The following is an 18,476-nucleotide window of genomic DNA, read 5'->3' as shown; positions in this document are numbered from 1 at the left end:
TTAAGTGGGTGAAGTGGAGATGTAGAATTTTATGTAATTGCCATATACCAATAAGGCAGAAGGGAAAGCTCTATAAGACAGCAGTGAGACCAGCTTTTATCTATAGGGCAGAATATTGGGCGAACAAAAAACAATATACTCATATAATGAGTGTAGCGAAGATGAGGACGTTGAGATGGATGAGTGGCAAGACAAGAATGGATAGAATTCGAAATGAATCTATTTGAGAGAATTTAAGCGTGGCACCAATAGGTGATAAAAAAAGATAGTAGACTTAGGTGGGCTAGCCATGTGTGGCGCTGATCAAGTACAACACTTTTTAGGAGGTACAAGTTAGTTCAAGTAGAAGGACAGAAATGGACAAAGGATAGGCCCAAAAAGACGTGGTTGGAAGTAGTATAAAAAATAATGGGAACTTATGGCCTCACTGAGGATATGGCCTTTAATAAAGCGGAAGGGAGAACTAGGATTCATGTAGTTGACCCCAATTAATTGAGAAATGGCAAAAATAATGATGATGATAAGAAACTTTCAAGTACACAAATCTACTTGAGTGGATTTCTTGGCTGCATTTTTTACAAAACATTTCACTTTGCTCCCTAAGGGCATGAGAAAAGCATAAATATCATAGCAGCAAGGTGAAGAACCAATATGGAATCACTTGAACTCCACAACAGGCTCAGCATAAATATCATAGTAGTAAGGTGAAGAACCAATATGGAATCACTTGAACTCCACAACAGGCTCAAGATCAGCTCAGAGTTTAAACCTTGTGTTTGTTGAAACCATTTGACAATAAGATAAACTTTCTAATTCTAAGCTATGTCATCAGGTTCAAAGTCTAGAAACAATCTGCAACCCATAATATCTATTTTGTGTAGAAATAGATTACATCAAAGTTTGTGGAAGTGGACTAATTATTTCATACATGGTAAACTGTCACAAAGGATTGCCCTTTAGTTATAAGGTCAGGCTCAACAATAAATATAAGTTATGTGTCGATGTTTAACAAACACTTCCATTATCGAAAGAAAATCACACACGAGAAACAAAATATTGAAACAGAGGATTATCACCACATAACCTAAACTGAAGAAGCCAAGCCAAGTGAAATGTCAACCAATGTGAGCTACTAAGAGGAAGTGTCCTCACATCCACAACAGCTTAATGAAGGCAGAATCTCTTTGGAGAGATCACAAGGGGATGAACTTGAAATGGAACACAGCAATCATGAATAAACCATTGCTCCAGAACACTAGAATAGGCCTACAGAATCTTTCCAGTATGGTAAAACAAGAAGCCAACAAAGGTAATGAAGATGATGGCACAAAGTACACCTAGTATTATGACAAAGGCCCATTAGCAAACCTTCTCATATTATAGACAGCACCACATTAATCATGACATGAAAAGATATAAAAATTAGAAAATGATAATGTTAAAGAGAACTAATTTCTATTAAGGTGATATGCCCCAAAACGCTTAATGACAACATTTCATTAATTTTATCACAGGAAGAAGAAGAATCTATATGAAACAAGTATACACCTTTGTAGAAGCTAATTATCCTCAGTCAATGATTGCCACCTTGTAAAACCTCAAAAGGAGCCCCAAGTGCTAAATAGGGTATGTCGCCGATTACAAACAGTTGAAAATGTAGAAACAAGAAATATGGAGAGAGGAAAAAGGAGGAGAAAGTCTAGAGAAATAGGAACAGATTTAGAGATAGAAGAGTTGGAGAAAGAAAAAAGTGTTGTTGAGGAGGGAACCAAGAAGGGGCTATCACATTAGGGTTACATCACCCACGGGCCCCTCTCATTGTCATTTCTAGTGATAAATTATAAGAAGTACAAAAATACACCTCATTATAGGGAAAGGACGAGTAAGTCTTTGAGGAACTTAAATGCAAAGGAATAATAATAAAATAATAATGGACTTTGACATTTAGAATACTCCCCTCAAGCCAGTATATAAATAGTCACCTTGCCCAGATTGCTTAAGATCATTTGCAATCAAGACTTCCTTCCTTGGTAAGAATATCTACTAGTTGATCTTTTGTTAACATATTGAAGGCATATTTCTCTTATCGCAACTCTTTCTCAAATGAAATGACAACTAGGTGGTTATGTGGAGGGAGCATCAAACCGTGATGTATTGAGTTCCATTTCTACTATGGGTAAGGGAGGCCCCTTCCACGATGAACTACAAAAAAAAAAAAAAAAAAAAAAGGAGAAAAGAAAAATAGAAATGACAATTTACCTCTATGTTGATTTTATCATTTTCGACCGGATTATGAGCTATATCGATGGCCCCCTCATTATCACCTTACAAGGACATTGAACCCTTCATGGGAAAGCCAAGTTCTCGTAAGAATTTTTAAACCAACTAATTCACATGCATCATGAGTTATGGATCTATACCTTGCTTCTGCATTTGACCTGGCTACAACTTATTGTTTCATATTCCTCCAAGATACAAGATTACCTTCAATCACAGTACAGTAGCCTGATGTAGATATCTGATCAAAATAGAACCAATCCAATTTGTGTCTATATAAGTTTCGACTCACAAGTGCCCATGATCACTAATAACAATCCTCTGCTTAGTAATGATTTTAGATATCTAAGAATTCGTGGAGCATGCATGAACTGACAGAACACGCTCATAGCATATGTAATGTCTAGATGTGTGAGAGAGATAAATCAATCTATCCACTAATCTCTTAAACATACCCACATCTTTGAGAGCTTCATCCCTTTAGTTGTCAAGCTTACAATTTTGCTTCATAGAAGTATCCATTGGCTTAAACCCAAACTCTCACATTCCCTTACGAAGATCCACCACATACTTCCTTCGAGGGAAAAAGATTACTCTCTTATACCAAGAAAATTCCATTCTAAAAGAATATTCATTATTTTAATGGACCTAGAGCTTAATTTCCTTTTCCTTGCCGAAAACTCTTAAGTTCCTAAATTTCCTTAATATAGTTGCCTATTACGACTAATTATCAAGTTATACAATCAGGCTAGTTGCACTGATCTTGGTATATTTCACAAATAAGGTACAGTTAGCAAGACTCTTGAGCATACCCGAATCTTTGAACACACTATGAGCCTATCCAACCAAGGTCGAGGAGACTGCTTTCGATAACAGATGGCCTTTCTCAATCTACAAATTATCCTTTATTTCTAAGATTCATTGGTGAAAGCGCGATGTACACTTCAACCTGTAGTTCCCCGTTAAGGAATGTATTCTTGACAACCATTTGGTGAAACGATTATGCCAAATTAGTTACTAGGAATGAAAGAACCCTAATGGAGTTCATCTTCACCATAGGAGCAAATGTTCCTGAAAATCTATCCCAAAAGTATGAGTCAAACCCTTGGTGACTAATTGTGCCTCATATCAATCACTATACCATCTGAATTATGCTTTACTGTGTAACTCATTTGCAACAAACTAACTTCTTTTAAGAGGATCTATTAGTTCCTAAGTACATTTCTGAATTGATACCCTCATCTCCTCACACAAAGCCTCTTTCCGCTTTAGATGAGCTAAAGCTTCTATAATACAAAAAGGAATAGAAATAGAAAACAAATAAGACGCAAAAGCATGATAGGAAGAAAAAAAAATTTCAATTGAGATTTCAGTATAACTTCATCTACACGTCTATACAGCAATGGGCAGATCTGAATCATCACACTGAGAACCATTTGAATCACCTAGATCATAGGTAGTATGACTTCTTTGTGTAATTCTTTATTTTCAACATCATAAAGTTGCTCTCCACTGTCCTTCTGAGCTCCAGAACCAGGAAAAATACAAACAAGAAGAGGAACAAAAGATCTCGCCTCCACATTATACTCCCCTTGAAGAAGGTAGAGAAAAAGGAGTCCATTCAAAGAAGGTGACATTCATTTCTTGAGACTGGATCATAACATTTGTAACCCTTCGAGAGGACAAATAACTAAGATTTTACAGATTTAGAATTCAACTTTGTATGACACAGGCCAAGGACATGAGCGAAGCAAAAGGAACCAAAGACTTTGGGAGTAACACATAACAATGGACAATCAAGGAGAAGTTTATCGGAAGATTGTAGTATAGAGCACCTGACAACATATGATTAATAAGATAAAAGAGTTTTATCATTTTTGGGTAAAAAAGAGTTTTGACAATCTTTTGAACACTTTACATATCCGACACACTACAAGAAACGAACAACTCAAGAAACAAAGCTTTCAAGGATTGAAAGTACAATTGACCAAGTCATAGATGCGCCGTCAAAATCCGATCTTATAAACATTTGTGTTTTGTTGAAGTGCTTGAAGAGTAGTAATAGGCAAATTTAGCATGCAAAGACCACCAACTTCATGACCACTGCCAATCGCCTTTCTTGTATCCAAGTCTTGAAAACACAGGGGGAAGGAAAAAAGGTACCACCACAATTTAGAATTTTAGTAATGCTACTAACAGGCATTAGGTTCGTAGCAAAGCAAGAAAGATGAAGAACCAATAACAATGACATTGAGGAGAAATATTTATGGCCAACGATAGAAGCGAAGGACCAATTAACAATCCTAACTTTCTCTCTACAAAAAGAAGAAAAGGAATAAGAGGTTTACTCAAAAAAAAAGGAATAAGAGATTAACAAGGAAGACATACTGGTTAACATGATCTAAGATTCCAAAATCAATAATCCAGGATTGTTAAAACGGATAAAGAGAGACATGATGACCGGAAGCATGAATATCTGACAAAGCAAAAAATGAAGTAGAAATAGTGGATGGCCCAACTAATTAGGACAAACAAGTGGTGAAGATTCGATCTCATATTTAGGAACATATATCATGTCCTTCAGAGCAAAAACATGAAGATATGGTTGCATTGTGCAATGGATGATCAGTACTCCCAATTGTCAAACCCCTAGTGGAGGAAGCATAAGAGCATTAAATTTCCTAAACGATTAAATTGGATGTCAGACCAACTAGGTCCAAGCAAGTTTTCTTAACATGATCATTTCTTCCACAATGATCAGATTTCGACTTACTTTTATCTCCTTAATTAGAACCCCCTTTCCTAAATTGATCTGACCTTATTATTCTTGAGAGGTAGTGAAGCTGAGGTAAGGACAAAATGATCAATTACTTAAGTAGGCAGCATAATATATTTTTTACTTTCCACACATTGAATAAAGGAATACACCTGGCTAAGTGATGAAAGATCATCAAGGGATCTTAAAGGATAAGGCCCTAGTTCCACCTTAGAAACTCAATCGTGCGGTTCCTCTAAGGGATCTTAAAGGAAGCTTGGTTAAGAGATATAGGGATCTCGCTCGCTATTAAATGGGATCTCAGTCTACATGCTTGTAGGACCCCTCCAAGGGGAAGAGATATACTATTAAGTAAAATACTACTCGTCTCCTTAGTATTATAGATTTATTTAATTATAATATGTTAAATTGCGGCATATCACATCATAGTATACTAATATTATGGTATTAAAAAACTACAGTTTAATATCATAGTAAGCCAATTTATGATATTATTATATTATGGTACTGGAGTAAATTGGAGTACTATAACTATGGTATTGGTAATCAACTAAGGTGTATGATAATGGATCGAGTGGCCCTTGGCTCGATCCTAATTTTGTCATATACTATTAATTGATATCGTTTTATGTATAGTGGAACTTATATCCCTCGAAGTTAAAATTGATCCTAGTGACATGGGATCGAGCTCCCAGGTGTCTTAGGATCTAGCTCCTTAACTTGTTGAATGTATGGATGTCAATCCTAACTCCACGGAACTTCCCCCCTATGGTGGTTTGGTGTTCCCCGAACTCACCCCGCTCCCACCTCCAACAACTATAATATGGTCTGAACTCCAAAGGAACAGGAAATCCCTACTCATCTATAATTGCATAGCGCCCAATAATAAAGACATCACAGTCAAATTTTCAATTCCCACTTCTCATGTAAGGGATCTATTTCTTCGAGAATTTTGATAATTGGTTCCAAGAAGGGACACATGTCGTAAGATCCCTTAAACACTTGCAGAGTCAACTTATGATTCCATGGTACACATCCCACCAATGTTTGAAGACATGGAAGTTGGTTGAGGGAATCACAAAATATTCGCTCTCCTTTTCACATTGAAGGAGATGAAGAGAGAAAAGACCTAAAAGAAATGGCACTCCCCACCCCCCTACCCTAGATCTCTCTCTCACACACTTGATCAAGGTAATGATCTCTCACAAACTTAATCCTATGGTTCATATTCCAACTTCGATGAGGTTCTACTTTTTCAAAAAGTGAATTAAAGGGGAATTAGGGTTGGAAACCTTCATGAAATAAGGGCATAATATGCACCCTTGATCTATTATAGCTACTCAAGGGATGAACGGTTGGATTGAAATCTTCTCTTCACTCCATAAATCACTAAGACCAATGGCTCATATTCCTCCAAGTTAAGAAGCACATTCTAGACTGCCACTAACCCTAGTCCAACTCTATAAATAGGGCTCTTGGGCGCCCCATTTTCACCACTCAACCAAATTGTGTTATTCTGTCAAATCTCTCCAGACTCCTCAGTCTCCATGCCATCCCTAGGTTGCCTCTCTCTCTCTCTCTCTCCCCCCCCCCCCCCCCCCCCCCCCCCTTGGTCTATGATGTTGTGCTCTTGAACCTTAGCTTGCTCCCATCAAGTGCTAGCCCAAACTACATCCTCCCATTACAACCATTGTGCATAATTTGCCACAGCAACCACCATGAATGTTTTTGTCCCATAACCCCCTTGGAGCATATTACTTCTATGCTTAATTGCCTTGTCCTTGGAGCACCATTCCCTCTCATTTTGACAAACCAAGTAAGGAGTCTCAGCCCACCTTTCCCATATTTTTTTAGCCCTTTGGAGTGACCTTTGAGTGGATTAAGAGCCCTTCTTAGTGCTTTTCACAGTTGGAGCAAGAAGGGCCGTGATTCATGCACTATCGAAAGGAGCGATTTGGCATGGGGTGTTGGAAAGTCCCTTTGAGGTAGACTTCCCATTGTTCCATTGACTTATCATTCATGTGTTTATGTTTCAAGTAAATGAGATTGCAATTGGTTTCCAAAGTTGTGCTGGTGCTTTGCAGTTAAATACATGTGCTGAAATTTTGTATAGTTGCATTGTCTTGTACATTGCAATCTCTATTGTTTTAATAAATGAAAAGTGATTTATGCTTGTGTTACTTCTTTTGCATTGTTTCAGCCATAAGCAAGTTTGTTTGGTGACCTTTGTCTTGTATTTCTTACTGTAATTGTTTGTAGAAGGCCATTGTAAGTAGTCTTCCCGTGTTGGGTATAGAAAAATTTGAGAATATACCATACCGAGAAAAGCTACACTTAAGACCCTCATGAAGTAACCATGACTGTCAACCCATCCCTCTTCCTCTCTAACTTCCCTCCATTGGTATATTTATTCATGGGACTCAGAACAATAGTGGAAGAAAAATTTTCTAGTCTCTTTTGTTTCTCTATAACTGACTCAACATGGGCGAACATCCCTATACTCTCAAGCATCAAATCTAAACAATGCTCTGCACAAGATATCCAAAGGATATGGCGAACAGTAACTGCCCCCCAAGGGCGTAGTTGGCAGAATTGCTTTTAATGACTTGAACCACATGCTCTGGTGCTATGGTGAGTGATCAGCCTCTTGACTCCTCTCGATAGCAAAGAATGAAGAGGGTACAGTTGCAGAGAAACTGGAAATGAGGGGAGAAAATCTTATTTACTCCCTGATATTTAGAAGGGCACTACTTGACCAAGAAATTGAACACCTAATGGCCTACTTAACCTTCTAAAGTGTTTCTTCTTTAAGCAAACCAACCTACACAGGCTAGTTTACTCTCGGGACGCCTTAGGAAATTCTTGGTCTCTTTACTCTACTCCACTCTGCAGCCCAATCAGAATCCCATACCCATCTTCAATAAGGTCTGGGGTACTCAGGTCTCCCACAACGTTCAAGCACTCAGCTGGTACCTAATATCAAATCATAGAGAAGACCAATTACAAAGCTACGAAGGAGAGGCATTCAGCTGCCACAAAATGCATCATGTGCCTAAACTAGCGGACACCCCTTCATACATTGCAGGTTGCCTCCTTAGAGTGGTCCAACCTCCTCCAACAGTTGGTCGCTCAGCTACACTCCCACAACTTTTCATAGCCTTCTAACTCCGTCCCTAGCCCAAATAGGTTGTTTCCTTTGGAATATCTCAATTTCGGAAACCTTGTGGAGTATTTGGAAAGAGCGAAACTCCGGGATATTCAGACGTCAAGTAGCCACACCAAAAAGCATGCAATCACATCAAAGCTGACACTGTTCTTTGGGCTAGGGAATATAGAGACCTTAAGAACTTTGGAACTTCCATTTTTCTTAATGGAAGGGAAAACATTTTCTCAATGAACCCCATGCCCCGATATACACACGCAGTCTGGACCTCCTCCCAGTGGGTCCTTTATTAATGTCGACAGTTGCTCCTTTGGGAGTCCCAGTCCATCTGGATTTTGAAGAGTTCAAAGTAATGCCAAAGGAGATCGTCTTTTGTCTTTCTTAGGTTTCATAGGTCACATTGATTTCACCATGTTGGAGACTATTGCCCATTCAGAAGGCCTCAAATGTACCCAGCAGGCTAATGTATCCATCACTGAACTTAAAGGGTGACTCCAAAAATATCAGTGCATGAACCTCAAAACTTAATTAAGCCCATGGAGACTGGCGCATCTATTTGACCATTACTTTGTGCAGGGCTCTCAGGCCATCTTCAATGACGTACTGAGGGAGGCCAATCACCTATAGCTGATGTGTTGGTGAAAGAAGGGGCAGCAAGCCGACCTGGAATGCAATCTCCTTGTCCCTCCTCTCTCCCTCTAATCTCTTAACCACTTTCCTCTTTCTCTCTCTCGCCCGCCCCACACTAAAAAAAACAAAAAAAAGGAACCCTGGTCTCATTTTGTCATTTTGTACAAGAGCGTTGTATTGCTTTGCTTCCAATAGTGGTCTGCAGCACTATACTAGTTTGCTGTAGTATACTGGTGTACAGCAGTAAGGCGTTTCCTACTGCCCTATTTCTTACAGCATGTGGGCAGCATCCATGACCATTCTTTTCGTATTAAAGCAATAAAATAATAGTCAGATACTTTCATGACAAGTAAATTCAACAACTTCCATAGTGCCATATTAGCCTTTTAAGTATCAATGGAACAAATAAATGCATAAAGACAAAAATTCAGTTGAAAATAGATTAAACCGAAAATATAAAACACATGATAAAGAAACCTAAAATAAAGTAATATAGACCTAGTATAAATGTTTTTCATGCTACATAACTTCATCAAACTAGGCATTATTTTAGCAATTTAACTGTTGAAGTGCTATAAAAATTTAATTTAAAAAAGAAAAAAAAGTTTATATAAGTGTGAGGCTCTAAACAATCAAATTTGAGTGCACCACAAAAATTTCATTAGAAGAGGTTGTTTTGATGCCCAAATATCCTCAAATTGATCATCTCGACTTCAAGATGCACAGGCATGAAAGAAAAAATAGATTTCAAGTTTTGGGAATAATATAATGCATTTTTGGACTGCCAATTTTCAAGATTTTCAAGTTTCATATATTTTCTCGATCTATACTATTTTTGAAGCTTTAAATTTTATAATTAAAGATCAAAATATATTTTAAAGCTATTACAAAGATTTCCAATAGTGAAACCATATTTCTCGACACTTTGAAGGTGCGTTCTACTTTGATTGTTTAGAGCCTCGGCTCTATACAAACCGCACCTTAAGAAAAAACATAGCATTTATTTAGAAAAAAACCCATATAAGGCTCCTAAAAAGCAAAAACATACAACGTTAAACTTAGTGATAAAACAACCATTGCATTCAACAAAAGAAACAATTCATTGCATTGGTATGGAAAAGGAATTGTTTACAATAGGAACCCTAGAAAAAACCAAAAGTTTTCTAGTTTTCTAAATATTAAACAAAAACAAAACAAGACAATCATTATTAGGGCTTCAAATCAGGTGTGATGATGGTCAGAATCTTCCATGGAAGTTGCCAGAAAATAGGGCAAGGGTTGGGATGCTTTTTTTTGGTGGGGGGTGTGTGGGTGGGGGGGCGGGAGAACCGCCAAAGTTTTTCTCTTAAAAAAGCTTTATAAAACCCTAAAACCCACCCTTTTGGAAAAAAAAAGCCAAAAAGCCCTTACAAAAAATCAAAAAGCCTTAAATACAAAAAAAACTGAAAATTGACCCAAAATTCAAAAAAAATTAACAAAGGCAATTTTTTAAAATAAAGGCAATTTGGTTGATGACAGGTTCGGTGGACATTCTACACTATGGGGACAAACCAGGGCGAAACAACCACCAACCACTGCCTTTCAGCAGAGACCGACCAATCCAGTCTGATTTAGACAACATTGGTTATGTTCACTTCAACACCAAGAAAATATTTTTGTGATCCATCGCCCCAGTGAAGCGAAGTAATCAAAAATTTGGCATTTAAGAGCTCCTTTATGGTTTGAATATGGTCACTCGAGCTTTCCATAATAACAAGATCACTAACATAAATTGGTAAGACGGTGATACCTTGTAGACCAAGTGCAGATGAACAATGAGTAGTCCACTAGACTGCACCAAAAATCACGAGTTTATTTCATTGTAAACACTCTCAAATCATGCTCATGAAGCCCCCACTTAAATACGTATATCGCCCTGACGATCATAAGTTTTAGGTCAACTATGAGTAACCAAGTGGTTGTTCCATATAAATTTTCCTTAATATTACCATGAAGAAAGGCATCTTTAACATCAAGTTGTTGAACATCCCACCCATAAGTGATGGCTAAGGAGAGGACAATTCAAATAGTGCCCATTTTAACTTTGAGACTAAACATTTCCTTATAATTCAAGCCTTCTCGAGTATATCCCTTAACTACTAAGTGAGTTTTCATGTTGGTGTTGTAGCTTTAAAGGGCTTGAGAGCATGATATTCTACTCGTAGGAGTGTGGTCCATGTGGGACTAGGGAGACATGGTTTGTTCCATTGAGGCATTGACTCACCTAGGATGGGCAGTCTAGGCCGGGGAGTGGGGTCCAAACTCCCCTTAGCCTTGGGCATAAATTACAACCTTTGAGGGTTTTCAAAGTTGTGGTCGGAGATATGCTTGGTGGTGGTTTAGCCAGGAGGGAGACAAACTCTTTTGTATGTTTTTTAATGCTTATAAGGACAAGGGCCAAAAACTTAATACTATCATCGCACAGCATATAAATATAATGGCTGCATCTATGGGAAGCAGCTCATTGGGATAAGACATGTACATCTGCTAAAGAGAAGACCCCCATGTCCCATTGCGATAGTGAGATATCCAGGGAAACCAGATTTGTGCGATAGTGAGATATCTAGGGAAACCAGATTTGTGCTTGAGTTAGAACCTGCAATCCAAGCACTTGACCGTAGTCCCTCCATTTATTGGCCAGATTTGACGGACCAAGCATAAGCCCCTGCAAGATACACTGGGTGATGGATTCCGTTGGGTTGTTTGAGAAGATAGACCGAGGATGATGGGAACTAACATAAGTGGAGTGCCTTAGTAATTGCATATTCCTAACTCTATGGATTCATTTCTCTTTTAATTGGGTTTATTTATGTTTTAGAAATTTTAGTTTTGATGAAGATGACCCTTACACTTTCATCTAATCCACTCCTATTTAAAATAAAACCAATCAAATTTAAACTTTATCCTTTTCAATTTGAAATCAAATTAAAATATATTCTAGATAAAACTAATCTAGATTTCCAATAATATTTGGGAAACCATATCTGATTAGATTTCAAATTTAAATTTGAAATAAATCAAATTGAATGGGGTGTGCCTATTCCTCTAAAAGTGGCATTGCTCCATATTTGTGCCACAAAAAGTGGCGTGCCTCCCTTTTTTCCATAAAAAAAAAGTGCCCCCCCCTATAAGAATATGTGGCGTGACACCGCCTTCGGCAATAAAATAGGGTGTGCAAAATATTGCTCTACAAAAATAGGGTGTGATCCCTAGGTTGCACGGAGTGTCACATATGGGGTTGGATCCTTGGTCCCACATGTTTTATTTTTAAAGTTCGAAAATTTTCAAAAATACCTTTTTAGAAAATTTGCAGTTGAAACAATATTTTAAAATACAGAAAAATATTTAAAAATCAAAAGAAACATTTATAATACTAAAATAAAATATACTAAGAGTGGACTGGCACCAATAGGTCAAAATAAGTGACACTAAAGGGCGCTCCACTTGCCTCATTAACCATGATCCACAAATGTTCTCTTATCCAACCCAACAAAGTCTCATGATCCACAGTCTCTTTACAGAAACTCATGATTGACTTGTCAAAGTTCGATAATAAAACAGTGGGATTATGATCTATAGATTATAATTTTTCCCTCTAAGAGCAAGTCTAGCACTTGTCTCGATAGTGTAAAAGGGGCTCTCTCAATACACATGTACACCTGTCCCTTTGAAAAGACCCGTTTCCCATGCGGCTGTCATATGTACATGATATGCGAAAGTTTGTTGAAGATTTGGCTCGTGTTCTCACAGGCCCACAGCCGCACAGAGGAGACTATACAGTTCTCCTGGCCTACAAACATTATCCATGGGCATCTCTCCGACCTCAACAAGGGATGACCCACTTCAAACTTTTTTCGGATGAGCCACATGCCCAAGGCCAAGGGTTTTAGACATGACCAGAGCAATAAACCGCCCAACCCTTGGTCAATCAACACACACTCCCATTGAAGTGCATATTCCACCATACATCATTTTTCTTACAAGCTCTCGAGGCCTTTAAAGGGCACAAAAATCCAATATCTCCCACTTGGCCTTTGAAGGCCATACAATCACTCCCTCTCAATTTCTCTCAAGCCCATCCCATGGACATGTTTGGCAAAAACTTTTGCCACCAATCCTTTTATCAAAGGATCTGTTAACATGGTCTCACTCGGGAGATATGCAACCAGAATCTCTCCTGCTCGAATTTCTTTGCGAATGTAGTAGTAACTTCGGCTCTTTTGATCGCAAATAGCTGTCTGGTTGTCGCAGAAAATTCTCACGCACGGGCACTTCATTGGATCAAATTTGAGTTGATTCAAGAACTTCTTTAACCAGACTGCTTGTTTTAGCCGCAAAACAAATTGCCACATACTTGACTCCATAGTCAAGAATGCAACTATATCTTATTTCTTTGAGCACCAATAAACAACTCCACCTGCAAGCGTGAAGATATATCTGAATATGGACTTACTCTCATCTGGATCGCTCTGATAGTCCGCATCTGAATATCCTCATATATGTATGTCTGAGCCTCTTCCATAATTGAGTGTGTAATTAACGATTCCCTTCAAATGTCACAGTACTCATTTGATGGCCTTCCAGTGCTTCATGCCTATATTATTCTGGGACCTGCTAATCGTAACTCATGGCAGAAGATAAAACTGGTCTTGTCTCTGGCATACCAGGCATTAGTGACCCAGTTGCACTTCTGTATGGAATTTTCTGCATGGCTTCTCAAAGGTCCTTCATATTAAAAATTATGTGACAAGAAAACTTTTGTTTCCAATCGAAGTACTAACAACATGTCATCCACATATAAAGAGATGGAAAAACATGTTATTTCCACTGATCTTGACATATATACAATAGCTCTGCTGGTTTGGGGTTTTATCTCAGTTTTATACTCTTTGAATCGATCTAGGGCTTTAGAAGTTTTTCACTTAATAGATAGACATGGCCTAAATGAGAGTGATCATCTTTTAATGTGATAAGTGATCATCTTTTAATGTGATAAGTGATAAAGTGATAAAGTACCTTTTGCAGCTGTTAGTGGCCACAATCATAGGTCCACAAAAAAAATTATGGACAACTTCTAATATGCCAGTAGCTTTCTGCATTTTCACAAAGGATTTCTTAACCAGCTTTCCTTGAACACATGATTCACAGACTCTGGCTAAGTCTCCATTTAGATTACTCAATAATCCCTCTCTTTAATCTCTCCATTCTTGTAGGGTTTATGTGCCTTAATTTCATGTGCCATATACATACAACATACTTATCATCATAACTCAAGACATAAGAAATAGATTTCTTTATTGCAACTGAAAAGAAACCTTCTACAAAATGACCAATCATAACTAATGCATCTCCATATTTGACCTCCACCTTGTTAACAGTAAAAATGGTGAAGTAACCTGCCTTAGCCAATTTAATGACCGAAACCAAACTCTTCATCATCTCAAGAGCATAAAGAGTTTCCTTTAGGACCATGCTTTTGCCAATCTCAAATTGAAGGATGGAATCTCCAATACCCAGAATTTCAGTCTTTTGATTCCCACCCATATAGATATATTGATCCCTTAGGGCAACAGCCTGAAAATTTCTATATCCATCCCTGGTATTTGACACATGGGCAGTGGACCCTGAATCAAAACATCACGACCCTATTTTAGGGTCAACTAGCATAGACTCTAGGAGGACTACTCAAGCAGGCTTCTTATCGCCCTCGGGATTCGTATTCTTGGGGGCTTTGCAATGTGCCCAAATTTCTTACAATTATGGCATTGGGTATTCTTAAACTCCTTCTTTTTCTTTGGCCAATTATTTCCCTCTTGATCCTCATTCATTTTGTTCCTATTCTTTCCTTTGCCTTTCTTCTTCTTAAATGAACCAAAATTGGGTTTAAGGTTCACCACATTGACGGAGTCATTCAAGGCTGAAGAATCATGAGAAAATCTCCTTTCTTCCTCAGCTTTGAGTTTGGTGATGATCTCATCCAACTTCGACATGCTCTCCCTTGCCGTAAGGCCTGAAATGAAGTTTTCCCATGAGCTCAGCATAGAATTCAGCAACTGGCAGATCTGCATATTTTCATCTAGCTTGACTTGTGCAGCTTCGAGTTCACGAACTAAGGCTCTGAACTATTGCATATGCTCAGTTAACTCGCCTCGTTTCTTCATCTTCAAATCTGAATATTGCATCATAGCCATCGCCTTTCTTGTGAAAGACAGTGAGGCATAATCAATCTCAAGTCGTTCATGGATCTCCTATGCAGACTTTAGGTGCTCATACTCAAGAGGATGAGGGTCATCCATGGCCATAAGTAGCACATCTTGCTAGAGTGTTTTTGTGCCCCCACTAAGCATGAGCATCTCTTACGACTTGCCTCTTGTAAGCATTTCCTCTTGGGACAGATGGGAGTGCTTCAGTAAGCATTAGGCTAAGTCCTTCTCCAAAGAGGACATGGACAATTTTTCTTTGCCAACAAAAACAGTTTTTGCCATCAAAATTTTCAGTCTTAAAAAATTCAGCCAAGAAACCTTTTGAAGTCATGTTTCTTTGACCAAAAAAAAAAACAAAATCCTAAAGTATGACAGTAAATAATAGAAGCTCTGATACCAATGAAAGGTGTGGCTATGTGGAACTCACGGTATTAAATTCAAAAATTTCTTTTTACTTTTATTCAAAATACTTGAATTCCACTTACACGTGCCAGAAAATTGCCCTAAATACAACGTGAGATCTTTATTTTACTGTCAAGAGAAATAGAAACCATCCATGAACTTTAAACTAGCTTTAACAATTTTTAAGGCAATATAAATTTTTGAAAAATTACAAAAAAAATAGAAAATTAAAAATAAAAAAAATTTAAAAAAAAAACAAAAACTAATGGAAATACTTACTAAAAAATGCCTAGAGTTATCCAGCCAGGACTTTGTACACCCCACACTCGATTCGCTGACCAATGGCACATTTTTCCTCCTTAAAGTGTTGCTGGAAATTCTTAAATAGAAAAGCTTTGTAGGCTATCTTTCTTTCTCTAAGGTTTAAGCGAGCTCAAAAATAACTTAAGGTTTATACAAATCCTATGGAAACCAAATAAGGCTGATCTTGTGGTTGATATCTCTCTAAGTTAAGTTTCTCTCTTCTTCCTTTGAAAAATACAGCAAACCCTAGTTTAGGGTTTCTCCAAGAAAAATATGTCACCTCTATTTTTTCTTTCCAAGACAATAAATAAATAAAAATAGAGGGAAGAGGGCGAAAGATGTGACGTGCCTCTCTTTTGGTTGACAGAGAGCAAGATAGAAGGTGGCGTGAAAGAGAGAAAAAGAGGTCCCCCAATTGGTGCATGTGGGGCAGAGAGAGATCTCCCCAAATTGGTGCGTGAGGGGGAGAGAGATCACCCCAAATTGGCGCGTGATGGGGAGAGAGATCTCCCCAAATTAGCGTGTGAGGGAGAAAGAGATCTTTTGGAGAGAGAGAGAAATAAGATCTAGTGATTAGATCTCAAATAAGTTCAAATTCCATCTAATTTTCAGCAAAACCTTTTAAGATAATTAGGAAATCTATGGGGTTAGAAATTAATCAGGACCATCCATCTCAAAAACCAGCTATCATGACTTTGGGTGAATAAATTAGGAACATTATCTCCTTATACTTTCATCCAATCCACTCCTATTTAAAATAAAACCAATCCAATTTCAACTTTATCCTTTTAGATTTACAATCAAATTCAAATACATTCTAAATAAAACTAATCTACATTTCCCACAATATTTGGGAAACCATATCTCATTAGATTTCAAACGTAGCAAATTTAAATTTGAAACAAATCAAATTGAATAGGGTATGCCTATTCCACTAAAAGTGGCGTGCGTCCATATTTGGGCAGGCCACCCTTTCCCAAAAATTGCAATAAAATAGGGTGTGCCAAATATTGTTGTACAAAAATAGGGTGTGGTCCCTAAGGTGCACGGAGTGTCACATGTGAGACTGGATCTTTGGTGCCACATGTTTTCTTTTAAAGTTCAAAAATTTTCAGAAATACCCTTTTATGAAAATTTACAATAGAGACAATATCTTAAAATGCAGAAAAATAAAAATCAAAAAAACATTTATAATACTAAAATAAAATATACTAGGGTCAAAATAAGCGACAGTAAAGGGCGCTCCACTCGCCCCAGAAACCATAATCCACAAATATTCTCTTTGCACAATCTCTTTGCAAGGGCTCATGATTGGCTTATCAAAGTTGGATAATAAAACAATGAGATTATGATCATGGAATGCGGATTACAGTTTCCCCTTTAAGAGAAAGTCGAGCACTTGTCACTACAGTGTAAAATGGGCTCTCTCAATGCACATGTACACGTGTCCCTGTAAAAAAAATTGATTCCCATGCGGCTGTCATATGTACATAATATGTGGAAGTTTGTTGAGGATTTGGGCATTAGTCTCACAGGCCTACAATCGCACACAGGAGACCATACAATTCTCCTGGCCTACAAACATGATCCATTGGCATCTCTCCGACCTCAACAAGGGATGACCTACTTCAAACCCTTTTCAGATGTGCCACATACCCAGGGTTAAGGATTTTAGAGATGACCAGGACCATAAACCGCCCAACTCTTGGTCAGTCAACACACACTCCCATTGAAACCATATTTCACTATACAACATTTTTCTTACAAGCTCTCTAGGCCTTTAAAGGCCACAAAAACCCAACCTATTTAGCTTCTACAAATCTTCTTTATTTTTCCTTAATCGTCATGGCTAATTTAGGGATTAGTGGACTGAGATTAAAAGCCTCTCTTCATCACATAGATCATCAAAAATCCAAATTGCAACACGTAAAACATATAATGCTGAATATAAACAACAAAAACATGTTGAGCTAGTGTACCATATAACAAACACTTTATTACATTTATGGGTTCCGCGATCTAGGATTTGGATTCTATAAGCTAATGGAAGAATATCCACTAGCAAGCTGTTGATTTTGAGTCTCAATAGCATTTCTGACTCATGATCACCCATATTGCTTTGATATTATCCCTTTCATAATCTTCACTTTTTGTTTAAGAAATTTAAGAAACAAGAGAACCTTAAATTAGTAAAATTTATTAGAAACAAGCCCCACATGTGGGAAATGGGAGAACCAAGAAGTTACTTCCTATATAAAACGTAGTTTACTTAATGCAAGAAACCTCCCATACCTCAAAGGTGAAGCAATCTTATTATCTGGATCAGAAATAGCCACTCCAACATATCGGTGCCCGACATCTAATCCAAGCAATCACCACTGTGCAATCTTGTTGCTCTCCAAAAACTTTTGAAAAAAGTTATTTGGCTTAGCAAATCTCATCTGCAACATTTATTAAAAATAAAACATAAGTTAAGACCTTGAAAAGAGGACTACCAAAATTTGAGAATACCCTAATGAATTACTTAGGGCCTGTTTTATAAAACAGAATTTTGAATGTACATAAATAATCTGAATAAAGTCTTTGCTGAAACCTATATACATATATCTATAATATATATATATATATATATATATATATACCAAACTACCCAAGATCTATTCTGAAGCCTAATTCTAGGTCT

The 18,476-nt window shown here is 37.6% G+C and overlaps 1 long non-coding RNA gene across 1 annotated transcript; it reads right to left on the bottom strand.

The window, feature by feature from the left end:
- Positions 1-901: 901 nt before the first annotated feature.
- On the bottom strand, positions 902-18,234 carry LOC148779456 (uncharacterized). The gene is made up of 2 exons (XR_016046036.1): positions 18,086-18,234; positions 902-1,337 (listed from the first exon to the last, which is right to left on the bottom strand). It is a non-coding gene; the product is annotated as an uncharacterized LOC148779456 (long non-coding RNA).
- Between the last annotated feature and the right edge of the window lie 242 nt (positions 18,235-18,476).

Source organism: Amborella trichopoda, chromosome 12, assembly GCF_054954075.1.
Source record: "Amborella trichopoda isolate Santa Cruz 75 chromosome 12, AtrichopodaSantaCruz75HAP2 v2.0, whole genome shotgun sequence".
Lineage (NCBI taxonomy): Eukaryota > Viridiplantae > Streptophyta > Magnoliopsida > Amborellales > Amborellaceae > Amborella > Amborella trichopoda.
This window is presented reverse-complemented; position numbering and strand designations above follow the sequence as displayed.